Consider the following 17482-nt stretch of genomic DNA (forward strand, 5'->3'; position numbering starts at 1 on the left):
TCTGAAGGGACTCTTTTTGAACATGTAAAAATAGGATTTGAAAACTAAAATTTCCATAGCAGCATTCTTAAACTAGTCCTTCTGCTTGTCTAGCTGGCCCTGTGCCTCGTCTTGGGAGTATTCCAGTATGTTCTTGAGGGAAATGGTACAAGGGGGAGGAGGTTATTTAAAAACAGGCATTTTTTTTTTGGCAAACATATGAAAAGGGTGGGTTTCACTTAAGGAGAAAAAAAAAAAAAAAGAAAAAGCAAGCCACTGGTACTTAAACTTATGAAAAGATTGTACCAGTGTTTTAAAAGTAAGCTGTAGGAGAAAGCACACACTCTGGGATAGTGCATTGTCTGTACATTAGATCATCGCATCGTATTTTAAAAAAGGAGCTTGAAAGAAATCTGTACTTTTTACTATCTTCAGTCAGAAGATAGTAAAAAGAATTCTAAATCTCAGTTAAACAGAGCATGTAAATGAAAAATTGGAAATTATTTCCATAACTTCAGCTGCAAGAATAGAAATTTCTGGTCTTGTAAACTCTCTCTATAGTGAGTGGCAATGGACAGGTACCTTCAGGAAAGTGCAGCAACTCAAACTGTGGCCTCTAGAGAGAAAGCGGTAGCTCTGCAAAGGGAAGACAGCTCAAGAAAGAAAACAAAACCATAATTGTGCTGTGATGCTAATAGCTATCTGCCATTCTATTTGCTCTCCCTGCAGAAAAGGAAAACTGCAAGGGAACGGCATTGTGGATATATAATGGTTTGCTGGTAATGGTAAAAGCTCTTTAGCAAGGCTGCTGGAGTGAATGCAACTACTATTGCAGTTTCTAAAGCGTTGAAAAAGCGCTAACTTTGTGGAGCTTCAGAAATTGCTAAGATTCACTTGTTGGAAAGAAAAGCAAACGTATAAATTTACGTGCTGCCTAATAAAATTTGATTATCTGTAAACCATGATTGCAAATATGATGGTTGAGAGCTATCATACTTCAGGAAATGCTGCATTTAAACTAAAATGACTGTGTAAGTAAAACAGCAACCAGTATATTTGAGAATATATGAAGTGTAGGGTAATGAGAGAATATTAGTCATTAAAAAGGAGAAAAAAAAAAAAGCCATAGCTACCAAGACAAAGATGCATGTTTTCTGTCTTTCACTTAGCATTGCATATCATTATGGCTCATAATAAAAGAATTGAAAGAATGCTATAAGTGTTTGCTGAATATAACCAATGACTTTTCATAATGACTTGATTCTATTATGTAAAAGGAAGAAAAAATAAGTTCCATTTTAGGAAAGTGCCACCATTCTTTCAGTAAACCAAGATAAGGAAGATATAAAACCTCTCTCATATAGACAAAAACTATCCAAACAAACCGTGAGAACTGAGGGACTGGAATTGGCAGTGTTCAGGAAATGTGTAGATGAGGGATTTAGAAACATGGCTTAGCAGGCATGGTGGCGATGGGTTTACAGTTGGACTTGATCTTGAAGGTCTTTTCCAAACCATAATGATTCTATGATTCTGTGAATTTAGATATGATCCATTTTCTCTCTGTTTAGACAACACTGTTGTGTTATGCCTAGCCTCCCCATACACTGAGAGTATGGAAGCACCTCAACCAGGGCTCTCTGGTATGGGGTCTGTTCTCAGCATCCAAGCATCTCCTTCCTAAGATCTGACTTTGAGAGTCCCCATCTCCTTGCAGTAGGGAGGGCATGTGTGGCTTTTCCTGTCTCTTTGACACAGTTATGTAAGAAGCGATGAATCTCTTCTGACATCTTTTTAAGAGACATGAGAGGGCTGTAGTTTAATATTCTCCATATATTTTGTGACTCACAATATTGTGTGGACAGAGAAGTGAACCGAATGTAGTTACGCACCTATGGAAACAGAAGAAGAAAAGGTGGTGGGGAAAGGAGGGAAGTGGGAAAAACATCTCTGTGTTTTGAGTGCTTATTTTGAGTACATTTCTTTGCTATTCTTATGTGCACAGATTAGAAGGTTTAACTTTTTTTTGAAGCTCATTTAAAGTTCCCAGCTAGATGAAGTGAGAAAAGAAACTGAGGTGCTATGCTTTGATCCTTACTGAAATACCAGATGATGTTGTCAGAAAAGATGAGAAAGTCAGTAGCACAGTTTGATTGGGTTTTAGATGGATTATATTGATTTCTTCTCCACTGCTGCATTGGAATCAGAATTTTATATTGTTAATATAGCATTTAGCATAAAGTTTGTAAAGTTAATTTGAAGTTTTCTCCAATCCTTCAGTTGTTTCTTCTCAATCCTTCATTTGTTTCTCTTCTTTATAATCTTGTTTAACAGAAGCCCAGCCTCAAGCTCACCCTAAAATTTTTGATTTAAAAAAAAAGAAATGTAGTGAACATCAACATGGTATATATATGTTCTAGCAAATAAGGCTTAGCTATGCTGCTTTTGGACGTAATGCAGTATGGAAGCAAATCACAATAGTTCCTGGACTATGAAAACTGTGCAAAAGGATCCGCCTTGAAGGGATGGTAGATAGGAAATTTTGGGTTCAAGGAATATTTTGTCTGTATCATCTTGTAGATCTGAATTCTATTTAAAGTTGCCTTGATCTCATGCTTTTTATAAAATGAAGTCCTTGATTTTGGAAGATTTGGTATCTTCTGGTGTGCTTAAACTAAAGGGAAGGGGGAATAAATCCAGTATGGAGTCACATCCCAGATGGCTTAGGTAAAGACAGCTATTGTAAAAATAGCAGCTTGTAATTAAATACAGGGAAGACTTGCCAGAAAACTATCATGAATCTTCATCTAAATTAAAACCAAGATTCTAATGAAACTCCAGTATAAGCCGTTTCTGCTGCTGACATTAAAATATACTGACTTTGCTGAAGTTTTATTTTACAATTTGTTCAATGTAGCAGTGGTTGTTCAGCTGGATGCTGTTTTATTTTGGTGTCTGCTGTTAGTGATTCCTAGAAGATGAAATGCTGAGAGTGACAGTGAAATTTTTACCCCTTTTGACAGTGCCTTTATGTGCTGCCGCTGTGATCAGTCCCAGTCTCTTTTACTTGAAGACATTGCAGTGTTAATGGCTCCCTGATAACAGTGATGTTGCACCTTGCTCTGTGCCTAGAAAGCTCTGAGATTTTCATGTAACTTAATGCAGAAAGATTCCAAGTGCAGCCTGCCAAAAATGTATTATCTTGTAGTTAAAGATGTTGAGCTTGGCACTGGAGTCTGTCAAAAGCAATTGGATGCAGTGAGTACAGAGGAGGAGGAAGCTCCAGGGATCGCAGAGGCAACTTGCTGTAATGTGGTGTAGCTTGTACATCCTTCGCCTTGTGGCTCTCCCACTAGCTTGGGCTCGGGAACAGGAGGACAGTGCTGGTACACAGCTTGGTTCCTGCATGCCTGCCAGGACTGATAAGCCTGCATGCAAGAGAATCCATAAAAACTTGTTCTTTCCTAGACTCTGCGATAGAAAACTCCCTTCCCATACTTTCCATGTTGGACGTGATCTACTGACTTTGTGACTGCAGCAGGAATTAGGTTCACCTTCCAAAAGGCTCTTGCTTGTTACAATTTCTTCTCTTAATCTTGTCCTTTATTTATTCAAACTTGAGCATTTTTGCCCATTTCATGATTTTTAGGTTCTATTGCTAATGAGCATCATAGGGAGCTATCTGAATTGTGTCACTGGGAGGAAGCATTAATTCTGTGACAGCACCAACCATATAAATTTCCAAATACATAGCTTATTGCTTCTTTACTAATTGAAATTTTTATTACTGAAGTGTAATTAACTTGTATCCTAGTATGCAATTTCCACTGTAAATTAATCAGTTTTGTAATATAAGTGTCTTGGAAGCTACAGTCATTTATGATGAGGTGATTCTCTCTGTCTGTCATAAAAGTTATGACTAAAATAAAAAACCTTGGAGGGATTCTGGGCTTTTCAGAGCATCAAATTAGAAAACCTCTGGTTGAAGGTGTCAGAAGCCTCCTGGTCTGAGTAATATGTGTGTGTGTGTCTGTGTGTCTGTATGGATCAGTACCAGTCTGCTTCTTAAATAAGTAGGAAATATGTTTTCAGAACAATCTAGAAAAAGCTGGAATAATATTGAAAAATTTAATGCATTACTGTAATTATGACTAGAAGTCAAATGGAATAGCAAAAGGAAAAAAAAATAATTTGAAATTAGACTTCAGCTTTGTAGTGTTTAGGATCTAGTATAAGAAGTGACATGTGATTAGTGCTGTTTTCTCTGCACGTTAAAATTCATTAGCATGTTGACTAATAGGCTAGTCACAAACACCGGATAAGTTAAATCTTATCTTGACATAAAGTGGCACTGCTTTTGCAGAAAGAGGGTAATGTTTACTTGTTTATTCTGCTTGACTTGTATGCCATTTGCAGTTCTTGCCAAAGTTCTTGACTTGCTTAGCTTGAAAATATTTTGAAATAGACATTTAGGAACTATACTGGCCTTTAAAAGGAAAATAAAATGCGCATAACTTCCGAAGGCTTTCTGGTTTACTGAAACCAGTGCCCATAATTACAAAGGGAAAAAGGATGATCTTATTACTAACCATTTGAAACAGGAGTAGGAACAAAATGGAAAGGGAAATTTCCAAACTGATGTTTGGAGTGGTGTTTTTGCCCTTTTCCATCTTGTACTGCTTGCAGGTAGCTTTGCTGAGCTTACAGTGCATGTATCTTTCCTGCAGGAGAAGGAGGATGAGACTTGCTGCCAACTTTCACTGGGATTCTGCTTCACAAAGTAGAGCTGCAAGGATTTAGGGACTGCGAACATTGCAGGCCCCATCCTTCACTATGGGGTTTGATAGATAAAATGCAAAATTAAAGCTTAAATGGCAAAGATTTTGAAGATGAATCTGATGTAGACTAATTACATCTGGGAACATTTCTCAAAATAACTCCCATTTTAAGTGAAATGTGTGAAGTTTTTAACTACTGCTTTCATCCTGGTAGTTGCAATAGATGGTCCATTAATGGCTACAGAAACCAAGTGTTTTATCTCAAGGCTTTTGACCTTGTCAGAATTGTGTAATGTGCTACGCAAATAATCTTCAGATCAGCTGCACAACATTTGCTGTATTGGCATATTTTTCTGACAAATTTTACATTGCATCAGTTGTAACTTGATTAGCCTTTTGATACAAACCTTTATGATGCAAGAATATTGTGGGATTAACTCCTAAACTTGCGATAGAAAACAAAAATGTCTACATGGTGTAAATCTACAATGCCAACCACAAACACTTAATGCTCCTGTTCACCTTTCTATAGATGATTTTTCCCTCCAAAGTTATCAGGTCTATGCAGAATTATACTGTAATTAATGCTGTCTAGTTCCCTTTCCTCAGCTGCTATCCACGCTCTTGAAGTTAGAAAATTGTTGCCTGCAGTTGTAACCTGCCTCTCAGATTTGATAGAAAATAAAGCCTTTGAAAATAAATATAACATGTCCGGGAGTAAAAGATAAGGTAGGAAAAGGATTGGAAAGTTTAGTAGAAATAAGATATGCTGTGGAGAATTAGAATTTGAGGGGGGAAAGAGAAAGGCTCAGTTATACGACTTCTGTGAAGACTTTTTTTCTGCTTCTGTGTGTAATTGTCCAACAGAATTCTTCCTAGGACCTTTAGGTACACTGAACTGGTAATTAGATATGTCCTTAGTAAACATATGAAGTTACCTTTGAGAAGGAGGTTTCTCTGCTTATTTCAGATTAGCACTTCACTGTAAAGGTAGTTTCATCAGTTGTTCTAGTATTCGCAGTATTTCCCTCCAGGTTAATGGTCCTGATCAGAGAAATGGGAAGGCTGGAAATGCAGAGGAGATGGAAGAGAAGGAGATATCCTTTACTTTGTGAAGAAACGGTCCATGCAGCTTTCAAATTTGCCCCAACTTGCGTGCAGGTTTTCTTACCTTGTCTGTACTGAAGTATTAAATTGTTTCCTCAGTTAAGTCCTTGAGACAGAATATGTTGATAACAGATAACTGTATTTTTTTTTTTTAATGTAGACTGCTATTCTCATTTAGAATGATGTAACTAAAAATAATCTCTAAACTGGTCTGGAGAATACTGTAGTAGAGTGAATTATTATTCTAAAAATTCAGGAGCTCTAAAGAGAGAATAAACTGTGACTGAGAAGCCTTAAAAGTTACCATTAAAGCTATTTGGACTTTGACATATAATTGGAATGCATAAAAATAGTCTAATTTATAAAAGTTCACACTTTTCATGCTAAAATCTAGAGGGATTAAACTACGGACGAAATGCTCATTAATCTTCCCATTGAAGCATTGCTGTCTGAAGTGCAGCAAGCCGGGTGATTATGAAATCTAAAGAAGGATTTAAGATTCAAAATGCATTTTGAAGCTTTTATGTGTATTATAACTTTTGCGGCAGCACTATGAATTGATCACTCTTGTGAAAAATTAATCAAGAAAATTGTATTGTTTTTTGACACACAGAGATTACACTTTATAATGGGTGAAAGAAGGAAATATATTTGTGATGGCTGACATTTTAAGAAAGCTTATTGAAATAAAAATCTAATACTACAGTTAACAACTGTATCCTACATACCAATGGCTTGGTGTAGTAACAGCTCTATAGTAACCTTTGCTCCACTTCACAGAATAAAAATGCCTTATAATATGAGGGCTGAGATGGTGTTGCTGTAAGGGAAAAGTCCACACGTATTTCCACCTATTGAAGTATAGAAATAAAGCAAAAATATGTTCACTACTCCATTTTCATGATGCATTGTTTTTGGATGCATTTGTATTCATATTCTGTTCTTCATATCTCCTTTCTGAAATATAATCTTTTTGAAAACCAGGTTGTCCTCTTTGGGCTGTGGGAGCAAGGAAGCAGTTTCTATAATATATTGTAGTCACAGAACAAATATTATCACATCAACTCTCACACCAACTTAGAAGTGTCTTTCCGTCCTTTTTCTTACAAAAGTACTTGAAAGTTTTTATTTGGGTAATTTAGAAAGTTTTGTAAAGCATTTGTACCATTTGTTTTGAGATGCTTAGGTGAGCAAGATACGTATGAATCTTTCTAAGCTGTTCTGTCTTTGCTGTGGAGAAAGAGGTTCCTCCAGGGAATGTGTCAGAACAGAGCCTGAAGTAAGTGCTCTTGAGCTGACACCTGGATGAGTATGTCCTTTCCCAACATGTAAAAGGTGGATCTAAGGAAAATGGGAAAGTTGCATAATTAAATGCAATTTATATTAATGCCAGTCCTTTTTGTTTTCTGAACGGTTCCTTTCTCTTAGTGCATAAATACTGCTGGAGATATAAAGATAATGCTTTACATTTTTCTCTTTTCTCATAGTTTTAGATGTTATTAAGAACTGAATGAGAGTTGACTCCTTTAATCTTCTACCTGTTACCTTTGGTCTGTATTGCTTCTTCATTTACATGTCTCCCTTTCCATGCACTGTCATCTCAATTTTTAAAGTCTACAACCATTTTGTCCCTATTTTCTCCTACTTAGACTAGATAATATGTTTGTTGTTACTTCCACCATTTTAGGGACAAAGGGAGTTTTTGAAAAAAGCGAAAAAAATAGTAGTTTGTCCTTGAAGATGTTATTTATCAACCTTTAGTCCCTCCTTTATAGTAGAGTTGGTAACAGATGTGCAGAGCCTTTGTTTTTGTCTTGAGGGCTGGTCCTCATTTGTTTTCCTGGAGATCCTTGCCTGCCACTTCTACACACTCTATGTAGCTCCCTAAAATATCCTTTAGATGATATTATCCTCCATGGGTATGAAGGATTATTTTTTTCTTAGCTGCAATGAGGTTCAGTTTTTCTATTTATGCCTTGCTCCCCTAAATCTTGGGGTCATGATGGATTAAAGCTAAAAGATGAGCTAACACAGTAAGCTCTGCAGGGTTCAAGAGGATCTGTGCAGACCTACTCTTGCCTTTTTATGGGTTTCAGCCCAAATTACTTTTGCCCATATGCTTGTCGAGCATTTACCTGCACTGGCAGAATATATATGCTAGAAATGGGGTGGGGGGAGTGACCTGGATGAATAGAAGTTATACTCTGAAACAGTGGTCTTTTTAAATAAGAGTGGAATATTTAGGATGGTTGTGGGGAATAGGGACTGCTGGGATCTCAGTAGACCTACTGTAACTATCAGATGCCTGGTGTTATGTTTAAAAATAGAGATACAGTAGAATGTTATTTCAAACTAAAAGCTATTAATTCATCTTTAGGTAAAAATGGTTACTGCAAGAGAACACTAATGGCAGTGGGGAAGTGAAATAGCCCATTATTTTCATCTCTCACAAAATGAGCCCTGTGTAATACCAATGATAAAAGCTCTGTCACTTATAATTTCCACTTTCAGTCAAGTGGAATAAAAATTAGAACCACAAGTCACTCTAGAGGAATATTCAGTGAGGTAGAGGAATATTTTCTTATTTTTATTGTATTTCCCATTTACTTTACATTTTTCAAAGGTAATGCAAGAAATTGAATCCTGTATCTAGAAAGATATCCCAAGAGACGGTAATAAAGTACAAACTTTATTTTGTACAGCAATAAAACTCCCCAAAGTTCTGCAAAAAAAGGGCTATTTCTGATCTGTGTATGAACTGCATCTATGCATAAATGAATTATCATTTATGAATGTGAAGCAAATAAGCATGCTAAGTGCTTTTTCTGTCATTTCTGAATGGCTCTATTTTCCTTCTTGACATGTGTCTCTTTCAGTCTTCAGTCTCTTCTTCCTTTCTGCTTTTTCATTTCTAGCTGTTTTGCCATTTCTCCCCTCCCTCTCATGGTCAGGGCTGGTCACTGTCCTGCAGCAGTTTACCTGGTAGGAGAATGATGGGACCAGTGATGCAGTGACAGTGAGCCTTTCTCCAGTGATACTGAAGGTGATACTACAGAAAGAGGAGGAGTATGAATTAGATGTTCTTTGAAATAACTCATCAGCTTATGGCTTTGCAAGTCATTTCCTTGTCAAGTAGATGGTGATGGATTTAATCAAGGGGAGCCAGCGTGCTGCAGCCTGCAGTAGAGAAAGAAATGCCTGACTTGATTAAGGGAAACCTCTGCTTTTTACCTCCTTGCTGTTTTGCATTATGTCTGTATTATCTCTGATAGTAAATCATTAATAAATTGTGGAAATAAGGTAGGAAAGCATTACTGCTAACTGCTTTGGTTTGGTATGACACTCTCCCCCTTGCGACTGTTGGGAATCCAGCAGGTGAACCACGGTATCTTACTGCTTGCTGGATGTCTGCTGGTGGCAGTACCTTTAAACTAGAGAGGAAAAACTACTAGAAATATGGGACCCATTACTGGCACTCATATGCCAGGGTCCCATTTTATAAATTTGCCGTATGTCTGGCTGAAGACTGCCTTCTTGTTTTCCAGTTACCTAAATGGCACCTAGTTCAATCCCTGTTAAGTAAAAAGAAAGCAAAAGCAAAGAGCGCTGTGTTTGGTTTGCACACCCGAAAGTTGCATCCCTCATCCAGCTCACTTAGGGTTTCTGTCTCCAAGATGATCACTGGGGTTTCAGTATCTGTGCATGCTTCCCTCCTTTGGTTATGAAGGCAAAGATGTTCCCCCAGTCTCCCCTTTTAAGTCTTCTGAAGGTTTTAGATTAGTTGAATCTTTTCCCCAGAAATGCCATCCCTTCTTTTCTTAAGCAGAAGACAGGCTGGTTACCTCTGAATTAGAATAAACATGTTTTTCTTCCTCAGATATGAAGAATTTTTTGTTGTATTATAAAATCTAACTTGCAAATAAACAAAGTGTTTTCTTCCCCGCCCCCCCCCCCCCCCGGCCCTTTGGTGAGGTTGCCTATCATAATTCAGTATGAAACACCTTTCATTTGTTTCTTAAATTCTTAGTGCATTAGAGATGTTGCCTGTCTAGCTTGTTGTTTAGGTCTCTCCTCAGAGAGAGCAGGCATAACTGCAATGGACCATTTGAAAGTGTCTGGTTTGAAAACACTTCGCCTTGGCAAACTAACAACCAGGCTCCCATATGTGTTTTGAACTGTTGGACCTAAGACCACTGTTTGGCCTAGGTTCACTGTAGGCTGTATTCTTTCGTCTGCATCTGAAGGTCCTGAGAGACCCCTGTAGAGGTAATGTAGCTTTGTTAGCAGGGCAGAAGTGCTGGTAGAAAAGCACAGGCCTGTTAAGAGGCATTTATGAGTCTCGGGTGACCCCCGCACCTTTCTTTTCCCAGTTAAATAGGAATGATCAGCATACCATATAGTTGTGAATTCATACTTCATGTGATTTTTCTGGACCAGATTTATAATAACCAGCTGATAGGAAAGCAATGGGCAGATTGGATGGTGCTTTCTCCCCAGCACCATGTTAGAAAATGTCGCAATCCCATCACTGAACAGTTACTAAGAGCCATTTTAACTCTAAGCTGTTTCTTATGTTTAATAAACCAAATATCCCAACATTTTCAAATATGCAGATGTGTTTCTGCAGTCATTGTGTCTAGTTACCATCTATTTTCTCCCTGCTGCAGACAACAGGGAAAGGAGGTCATTTCTGTCATTGCTTGTTAGAGTGGCCTAGGATGAAGCTATTTGAGCCTCATCCTTGGGAAAGAGGATTTGCCACTTGCTGCAGGTATTGAATATGTTCCTGCATGGATCCACAGACATGAAGAGGATCCTTACCTGTGTGAGTGTAATATTTTGGGAGGGAAGCTGGACTGCCTGGGGTTGAACATATAGTTGTTGTTTGGAGACTGTTCTCTGATCAACCAAAGTGCCAGAGTGCAAGTGCCATCCTACATCCAATACTGAGGTGAGTGGAGTCCCTCAACAACCTGCAGACAGGCAGTGATCTCTAGATCTCCTTAGCCTTATTGCAAGAAGAAACTGTAGTTCTAAAGACACGATTGCAATGCTTGTAGCAAATGGAGCCATTGGTGTAGTAGTAATCCACAACTATCCTCACACAAGCAACACTATACATGCTGTGTCTCACCAGGGTGCAAAAACTATTGTTGCTACTGTCAGCTGTGAAAGGAGGAGAAATATGCTTGTTCCACAAGGGCATCTGGATAACTTTGATAAATGAAGCTGGAAGAAAGCACTGCTTCTGGGGGAAAGAGTTTTGTGGATTTTTTTATGGTGGTTGTCACCATAGCTGTGCTTCTTTCTTGTTATGCCCCAGGCATGAACACTGCAGTACACGAGAAGGTGAATGTGTAGCCATCAAGAAGAGAAATTCAGAAAGATGTTGGGTAGCTTCTGGTGCCAATTTGAAAAAGAAGGCAAGAAACAAGTTCCAGTGCATGTTGTTGTGTAATATGCTTGGAAGCGTATAAATCTAGGGAAGTAGCACACATTTCAGGTATTTTCTTTTCTTTCCTTCTCTTTTCTTTTTTTTTTCTTTCTTCCAGACTGCTGGTTGCTAAGCTGTGAGAAATGTCCAGCATACAGTCATGATATTTCCCAAAGGAATTGAAGAAAACAAACCTTCTAAAAATTTTAACTTTTGATGTTTTTTTTGAACCACTGCTCTTGATAAAGAATTAACATTTTTAATACACTTCATAACTGTAGGAAAATTATATGAAAAATTGGGGGGAAAAATGAATAATAAATATAGCTCTTAAGAGAGTGATGATTCATTACTGTGAATTTGATTGCCTTTCCTCAACTTAATTTAAAATGACATTTAAAGGAGGGGGGGGAGAAGAATTGCAATTAACCAAAATTCAAGAATTTTATTTAAGCAATGTTGGTTTATTTTCTTTTTTCCTGAATTAGGCATAAGCTGTAGTATGCTTTTGGGAGAAGAAATAACTGATTAACAGAATCATGACATGATTATTGAAATGGAGAAATGCTGATTTGTTAATTTGATCTCTTAAAACAATATTGGTTGCAATATATGTTAATTCTTGCTGGCCTTAGGCCTTAGTTCTTAAAATCTCTAATGAGGATTCTGTTGTCCAGATTGTCCAGAATCTTTTTTTTTTCTTTTTTTTTTTTTTTCATGAAGATAACACCAATTCACAGTTCTATCTGTTACACATAAAATACAGAATAAAATAGAACTTTAGAGGATAGTGTGAGTTGGACCCAGACCCATTGCTGATAGTAATGGGTGAAATGAGGAACATTTTGACTCAGCATGGAACAGGAAAAACTCTAGGGAGAAATGGACAAGGGCTGTTGACTACAGGTAGAGCTGCTTATGAGTTTGTGTAGGAAAGGCTTTGTAGAGCTACAGCAGTAGCAGCAAAGATGCTATTTTTTATTTCACAGTCTTAGGTTTTGTTTTGCATCAAAACACAATTCAGATACAGCACATGGCCTTAAAAAATTAAAAAGTAAAATATGAGGAGATAAGATATGATGTGTGTCACGTAAGAAGGAAGAAACTTTTTTCTCATAGTTCCTGCAATTATCTGCTGTTCTAGCAATTATCTGTTTTCCTTTCTAAAACTTGAATAAAGCCTTAAATATACCATTTTTAAAGATGTCTTTGGAAAGGAGAAAGTCACTTTCTCACTTTGAAAGTGAGAAGTGAGAAATAACTCTTCCAGAATTTGTAGAATTTAATCTACCTCTGAAAAATACTGAACTTTTCTCTTATTCTATGTATCAAAAACTCCAGAGCATATGCTTTCCGACTGAATGCAACACAGGAACATGATTATGGTATCTGTTATGGAGAATGTTTGAATATTGAGTCTGTTGTTCAGTATAACTTTTCTTTGTCCAAAGGGTCCTGACAGCATAGACATCTTTTTAATGTTTTTTTTTTCTCTAGTTGCTCTTTTAGGTTTACTCTTAAAAAAAAAAAAAGAATTCAATCATAAAACTGTGAGAATAGCTGATATTTATGTGATCTTTTTCTGTAATACTTCTAAAAATGTTTAAATCAGAGATCATACTGTAAATCTAGTGTTAGCTTCAGCAAATTCTTCTAGACCTTTATCGATTTTTATATGTTTCTTCTGTACTCAACAGAAGTTTGTTTCTCTGTGAGTGAAACTCATGCTTTTTACTTCACTTTTGCTTTTCTGATAACTGTAAAAAGCACACCAGAAAATAGAACCAAACTGGAGTATTCCTGGGACTTCCATCAAAGTCCCTTGCCCTTTTAGCCCTCGTTGCTTTGACTGAGCCTTTGTTTAGTCTTTATCAAAGAGGTACTTCCATTCATTTATATGACCAAAATCCTTATGGGGTGTTTAGAATTGGGCAGGGAAGGTTAAAAACAAGATTGTCCACTGTGACAGAGGATTTACCTGTCCACGGCAGAGTATGGAGTGTTTGGGAGAACTTCATCATTGAAGTCTGGTGGTGGTGCTGCCCAAGGGACCAATCCACAATGCTTGCAGCTCCTCCACAAACTTCATGACGCCAGCAGAAATGGAGACCTGGCCAGCTCCCATAATGAGGGGACCTGTTCACAAGAACAGGTTTACAAGAGCAAATGGAGAAGCTAGTGCAGTCATGGATGGTTTTCCAGGTGCAGGAAATGAAGCATTTCCCGTGGTCTATGAGAGTACCAAAGATATTGGTCCAGTTGTGAATGGCAAGCTGAAAGGTGTGAACATTTTGCACTTAATTCATGGCATATGAATAATCTTATCAATAGAAGTAGGAAACTGCCATGACTCTTGGGTGAATCACTTTTTAGGGTCCCCCTTGATCTAGTTTATTTTACTTTTTACTCTGCTAGACAATGCAGGATACCAAAGACTCAGATCCAGAAATGGCAGAATGTAATGAAAGTGAAAAAGCTATTAGCCACCTTGAACTTCCTTAAAGGAACTAAATCAGGAAGCTAGTTCAGCTGGAGCAAGAGATGTGATGTTTGTGGACCCTTACTGCCCAGAGTGGTAGTGTGCATTTGGAGCGCAGCCTTCTTTTACACAAGAGAATCGTTGAGCCCTTGCTGTTAAAATGTAAGACATGTTCAGTGTAATCTCATCAAAGCAACAGTAACAGCAGTGACTAAAAAAATGAAGAAAAATCTCTTGTTGTTTCTGTGGCAAATGAAGTTCTCAGTGCTCCTCTGCCTAATGAAGAGGTGAATCCCAGACCAGGTGTGCTGGGTGCAAGGTGTAGAAAGACCATCTGTCTATGAGTAATGATTTTGTTTTTCAGAGAGTGAGAAAACATGTTTGTGGTCCTTCTGCCCCTTCTTAATTTTACAAGATTTTGAAAATTGTGCTGAAAGAAAAAGAAACCTACATTTTGTTGCCATATAAAAGCTGCACTCAAAACTTAAGAAGCAGTAAATTTTAGTTGAATTCTTTTTCTTTTTAATTCAAAATGGATAGTTGATGAATATGACTGACTTGGATAATTTCTGTTTGTGTGCAAATGTGTGTTCTCATTTGTATATAGACATGTAGATAGATATGTAAACATATATGTATATAAATATCATTTTAACAAACCAAAACTGATACTTCATGATGAATAAAATTTTAGTGTTTATGTTGAAAAATAGGTTCAGGTGAGAGTGAGTGTGGAGCATGGCATATACTGTAAATTCCCATATTAGCTTTTTTTGAGGTAGCATTTTCATATAGTCCTTACACAGGTTTGCTTTGCATTTGTTCAGTCCTTTGTTTAAACAACAAAATCAACAACAAAGGGCTTACATCACCACTTCACAAAGTTTCTCTCTTTCAAACATTTCTGTGAAGTTTTCTGAGAGAGAATAAAAGAACTTGCAATAGTAATTCAATCAGTGCTGGCTTTGTTGCCGGTTGGTACTGACCCTAAGCTGACTCTGGCTTTGCTAGAAGAACTGGCATAGAACAAAGATGATGAACGATCTTGCTAAGTAGTATGTTAGCAAGATTGCAAAGTGTGATTTTTCAGAATCACGCAGAATTTACACAAAAATAATAGAAACACCATAAGTACTTCTAACTTTTTGCTTTCTAAGCTGGCTAAAAAGGAGATATTCATTAAAAAAAATGAATCAGTATGTATCTCTTACATGAAAGAAAGTATGTATGAAAGTTTGTGACGTCTGGCCAAGTAGGCTTCATATTTACTTCTTTTAAAAATAGCTACTGTTGAGTTTGTACAAACTCTTTTGCATATTGTGATTTTTCTAGGCTTTTCTGTAGACAAAATGATTGTTCTGTTTGTGTGTTCTGCACAGGTAATTCCTTATGCTTGAGATCACGTTCAATAAAGAGAAATACTGTTATGCAAGAGGTAATGGTTAGAAGATATAAACATTATTTTCTTTAAAATTCCTCATTTTTTCTTAAATTGTAGCTACTTCTGATTGATAATTTTTTTCGTTTCTAAGCAGAAAGGCACTTTTTATGCAAGTATCCAGTGCTAAAAGCTACTTTGAATTAAGTTTTTTACAAGCATTTAAAACTGAAACTGTGTATATATAATAATCAGGTTAAATATTAAATTCAAACCTCATTTCAGTAAATATGCCCAACAAATAATTGTCCTTGTAATTATAAGGGAAGATGACGCAATATTTAGTCCTGTTAAAATTCCTTGCCTGGTCACCTTCAGATGGTTCTGATATAAGAATTATATCAAAGACTGTATTCATGGCTTGGGCTTTCATGTTGCTTCAGGAGTTTTTAAAGGGAATCTGAATGATGTGGATTAAAAGGGTGCATATATTCAACCTTTCAGAACTTATTTTAACTGTCCTCTTTTTCCTGTAGGCATTGCTTGATTTAACAGTGTCTGCAGTTCTTGGTTTTGAATGGATTGGTAGCAGTGGGTAATGTGGAGTGTTAGCGTTAACCCAGATTCAAAGATGCAAAAACAATACTAAAAATTCAGATGGCAGGCAGTGTCAACTCAGAATTTCTTAGAGGACATCCCAAAAATGTTGATAGAAACAGTAAATATTTCGTAAAGTAAGGAAGGAACAGCTGACAGAGCAGTGAGTGTGTTTAGTCAGTATTTCGTATGTGTTTCATACATATCAACACAAATACCTTGTCTCATAGAGATAATTGGGCCATGCATATAATCTGCATTGAAGAGCGGATCCAGAGGACTACCTTAGGTATATAAAAGCTTAGGAATCTCACAGGAGCAATGAATGCTGACAAGAAAGTACTTCCAATATGGTATAAAGTATGTATACCAGTTTGGTGGAGATGGTTATCATTGTTGAATAATTCCAAAGCCATGAAACTGGCAGCATGACATGCTCCAGCTAGTAGCAATTCCCATAAATACTCCCATAAGTATTAGAAAATTGAGCAGATTTTTCCTACAGCCTCCTAGAAAATTAAGATCAAATTCAGAAGTAAGTTTTGAATTAGTCTGGTTTGAAAGTCAAGAAAAATGCTCGTGGCTTTTCAGGCCTTAAAATGAAATTAATCTTTCTGAATAATATGACCAAAATCAAGTTGTGAGAAGGTAAAGGATACTATGTTGATCTTACAGTGTGTGTATTGTGGAAGGGTGGTTTTTTTGTTGTTTGTTTGTTTGTTTTTTAGACTGATATTGTCAATTAAAGGGTTTTGAGGGTTTTGTAATCTTGGGAAAACATGAGCTTTTATGAGGGGAGACTTTTTTTAACATCCCAGCTTTATCCTTCTGCAAATGCTTTCTCTCATGAGGTATGCAAATTAATGTGATAGAAGTTTTAATGCTGTTTGTGAACAACAGAAAACAGCTGAAGGTAGTTTGAAGTAATCTTGATTTTTTTTTCTATTTGTTTTCAGTAAAACTGATGGAAGAATTAATTTTAATTGCAGAGCATTAAAACAAGAAAAGATATAATCTGTGTATAATTTATTTTGATAAGGTTTATTGCTATCTATATCTTTTTAAATAAGATTGTATATTATATATTTGTATAGCATTTTGAAGAAATTGATATCAATATTAACTGGCAATAACCATGTCGGCTGTCTTTATGGATAAAAGTTTAAGCTATCTAACTACTGTTTCCAAAAAGAAAATCCCACATGATAGGTAGAGCACAAAATGTGATTAGCAGATATCGGTGATGTCTCCTCTAATCATGTTTTGGTGCCAGCTCTTTCAGTTGTAATCTGCAGCTCTCAATATGAATTAGGATATCATTTGAAAGATCTACTTTGTAAGTAACTGCATTTTGAAATATTCTACAGGATAAAAATGGATCAGCAAGGACCAGCACTTTTTGAATGTATTGAATAGCTTCTGCCTAGGTACTTCTCTGCCCAGCCTTTTACGTCTTCTTCTACCCCCAATTTTAGTATTTTCCCAATGGAGAACAGTGATTTTTAAGTTGTTTTAGGTGCACTGTCTTCTTCTGTCTGATGCTATGTGGAATAACAGCTCTGCAGTGCTGTTATCCTCATGAGTTGTGTTTTAATCACTCAATGTTATAAACATTATCTGAAAAAGTACAGTCATTTTTTGTTCCAGTTCATAGCAGCTCACTGAAAACTGTAAATGGTCAGATTGGAAGGAAAATCTCTTTAGACCATGCAGCATCACACCTTTTTCAC

At 36.8% G+C, this 17482-nt stretch overlaps 1 protein-coding gene across 3 annotated transcripts in view; it reads left to right on the forward strand.

Annotated features, from left to right (window-relative positions):
* The window catches only part of CADPS2 (calcium dependent secretion activator 2), a 284907-nt gene that overhangs the window by 67377 nt on the left and 200048 nt on the right, over positions 1-17482 (forward strand). The window lies entirely within an intron of this gene.

The sequence above is a fragment of the Tinamus guttatus genome, unplaced genomic scaffold, assembly GCF_059628265.1.
Source record: "Tinamus guttatus ecotype Peru unplaced genomic scaffold, ASM5962826v1 Tinamus_guttatus_pri_ptg000138l, whole genome shotgun sequence".
Lineage (NCBI taxonomy): Eukaryota > Metazoa > Chordata > Aves > Tinamiformes > Tinamidae > Tinamus > Tinamus guttatus.